The sequence below is a fragment of the Eufriesea mexicana genome, unplaced genomic scaffold, assembly GCF_001483705.2.
Source record: "Eufriesea mexicana isolate 0111107269 unplaced genomic scaffold, ASM148370v2 scaffold12515, whole genome shotgun sequence".
Lineage (NCBI taxonomy): Eukaryota > Metazoa > Arthropoda > Insecta > Hymenoptera > Apidae > Eufriesea > Eufriesea mexicana.
The window spans coordinates 122,464-126,072 of record NW_016920072.1 but is presented as its reverse complement, the minus strand read 5'-3'; positions in this window follow the sequence as shown (position 1 = coordinate 126,072).

Sequence of the window (3,609 nt, the reverse complement as noted above, 5' to 3'; positions counted from 1 at the left end):
GCGTTTACACTAGTCTCTTACGATTCGACACAACTCATAAATGGAGGCAACTCCGACACATGCGCATTGAATAGAATTACAAATAAAGCGCAAATAAAGCACAATCATTTTCTCAATCTCCATTCGTTAAAAAATATTTATTAAAGATAAAAATTAAGAGCATAAAAAACAATTTTGTTAATATAAAGGAAAAAACTAATTAATTTGTTAGAATATATTTATATTAATGTGCAATTTTTCTTCGCAAAAAAAAAAATTGTAACAGCTTAATTTTCCATTTTTAAATAATTATATATTTATTGGTCATTAATTTCGGACTGCTACCAACTTTATGATAACACATTATAGAGTAATCATCAAACTAGATTCTCGCAAATTTTGCCAATAATTTTACATAGAGTTTGATTAAGCAAAAATTTATTTCCTGCCTCCTATGTGTCTTATTGTCCTAAGATTGCATCACTTTTGTTTAACCGCTAAGAATTTGTTTTAAGAAAATTATTTCTAGTTTCTGTAATTAATAAATTACATCAATCGATCAAATCGATAAAAAAAGAATGGCAGACTCATTGCTTGAAAGAGCACAATATATTCAATTTTAGGAAACTTGGTCAAACGTCAAATAACTTCATCTGCCGTATCCTTTTTAGGGCGATAAATTTATATATATTTTGTTTGTTAAATATACATAAATATAATTAACTATAATTATAAACAGTCAAGAATCATCGGGAAAAAAGATCGATATACACGATCGAAGAGAGATTTATTGCAGTTCAAGGAGGCACGTGAAAATAAAAGTAGAGCGGGTTGTATGGATCATAGGCGTAGAAATGAATAATACACCAAGATAATTTTTTTCCCACCTACAAAAGAACCTAAGATATATACCTAATGTGTTTTTGTCAAAAAGATGGTATAATTGTAATGATACATAATATATTAAAATCGACGTTACTTCTTTCTTTTTAATTGTTTAAACATACTAATATCAATCATATAATAATTACAAGCATCATTACTTCCTTATTATAGTCAGCCGAACTCGAACACGTCGCTGTTTCATCTGTCTTTTTCACAATTCGATTTTTTTTACCAATATTGAAATTAATTTTTTCCCATCTACTCGACTGGTCATACTCACACATCTTTGACCTTTCTTTTATTTTCTCTCTTTCTTCTTTTCTCTATCTCTCACTCATTCTCTCTCTCTCTCTCTCTCTCATTTTCTCTCTGTATCTACGCATGTCATCTCTGTCATCCATTCGCTATAAGCAAGACTCTACCAATATCGCGTTACAATCTTAGAAAAATATGCTATGCCTAAAATAGGATGAAGGCCTGAAGGCAACCATTCTGTCGATATTATTGATAATCAGTGTGCGTACCTCCTTTTTATGCATCATATCAAACTAGCCGATACGTTTTTTCTCTCTTTCGCTCCAAGGTGCGCGCTAGAACAAAAATCTATCATTGCGCAACCAATATCAAGAAAGCAATTATAAGACTATATTTTTTGTATCAACTGTCATTAGGATTTCTCTATCGCGGAAAATGTTAAATAATAATCGTATGATTTCAATACATACATGTAAAAAACATTTTCAATTTTTAATTTTTGTTTATTTGTGGGTATGTCAAATTTTATTTTTTCATTAGCATTACTTGCAATGATTTGCAAGTAATGTTGCTATAATAATTGACAAAATAAAAATAAATTCAAATCTAAAAATTGTAGCATCATTCGTGGAAAGAAAATGAAAGATGATAAAATCCCGAGAATGTAATTTTTTCTTAATTATAGTTAGTTTGAAACAATACGATTTTTATTTATAACATTTCTTTTTTATACGACGATTACAAAAATTGAAAAATTGTGACGATCGAGAAAGTCTCACTCTGTACACATAATAATATATTGTCCATAAACATTACGTTCATTGTGTGTTGTGTGTATGTACGTGTATTTGTATGTGAAATCACGGCGAATATGGTGGAGTATATGCAAAGTTTCATTATGAATGGAATCGCTTTCTTAGTATTTTCTTCTTTCCATTTTGCAAAAGTACGCAGTTATCCACTATTATAAAATAAGGACCATCGATAACGTGGCACTGAAATTAAGAACGATTCACTTTATTCTATTAACGTAATTAATACAAGAACTTTTTTCTTTGTATCTCATGAGACGACTTTTCGTTTCGATAATTTTTTTCCTTTATCGCTATATTGGCTATCACGCAAAACTTTAAAGGGCGAAGGATCGATAATCGATTAGAAAGAAAAAAAAAAGAAAAAAAAAGAAAAGACAATGGAACGCAATTATTCGTAAAGACAGCAAAAACATGGTGATACGATACACAATATGGTGTTTTGTCTCTCTCTCTCTCTCACTCTCCCTCACTCATCCCCCTCCCCCTCCATATATTCTCACTTGTTCACCCTCTTCCCTCGTTTACATGTCTCTTTAAAATCGCAAAAGACTCAGTATGACGACTATCGATTTTTCACACGTTTGAAAGAAGCCAACGATACGCAGGAAAAGCAACTCTGTTTGAAAAACTCACTAAGTAACAAGGGAAATTTTCATTCTCCTTGTTCTTTTCTTTCACAACAAACTGCTTTGTGTAAGAATTTGTTTTTCAGATTTATTTTTTTTTATTTTTTTATTTTTTTTTGTAAAAGCGACATAAAACTCAACACCTACGGCAACTTCTTACTCTCTTTCTCAACTACGATCTAGTCTAAGAGGAGTTAGAGTTACGCCGAACAAAAAACTGAAATATACATTTCTCTCGTGTTTTTTCATTCTTTTACTGTTTTTCTTTATTTTGTTAAAAAGTATTGCAGCACGGAAGAAAATGGTTAAGACAGACGGAGAAATATTCCGGTTTCTTTATCGATCGGTACAACAGGGCCGATAGTCATCCCTTCGTCGAGGGGCCTCTCGTTCGTTAGTATTTTTCTTTTTTTTTATATATCTGGCTGGCCTTTAAACATTTCATCACACAAAGTGTATTTTAGCACCAATATACGTAATAAATTTTATTTAGAAGAAAAAGAAAAAAATGAAACGAGAAAACCGACTGGACGAGTCACGTGACACAACCTAATTTCCTCCTAATTTTAAAACATCAATTAGGAACTTAAAAAAATATTACAGGGTCCGCATTTTGTTTCTTTCTTCTCTTCCCACAAAGATTCGTAAACGCTTGGCGTAAATAATAATTTGCAATATAGTTTGAAACATATTTAATAAGGAATAATGCTTGGTTATATTCACGTGAAATTGGACATAAACACACAGTACTACTTATACTCCATTGCATTATTTATGAATCAATAGACTAACATACTTAATAATTATTAGACTAATTGTTAACCTAGGATTGTGATCACCCATCAACGTCAGCCACTACCTAAGCAACATTCCCTTTTTTTTTTTTTACTTTTTGGATATTACGAACGAAACAGAAATATAGATTATATACATATAAAATTTTTCTTTTTTTCTCTCGCTCTCTTTTACGCTCTCTCCCCTCCTCTCTCTCTCTCTCTCTCTCTCTCTCTCTCTCTCTCTCTCTCTTCTTTTCTCTTTCTTCTTTCTTT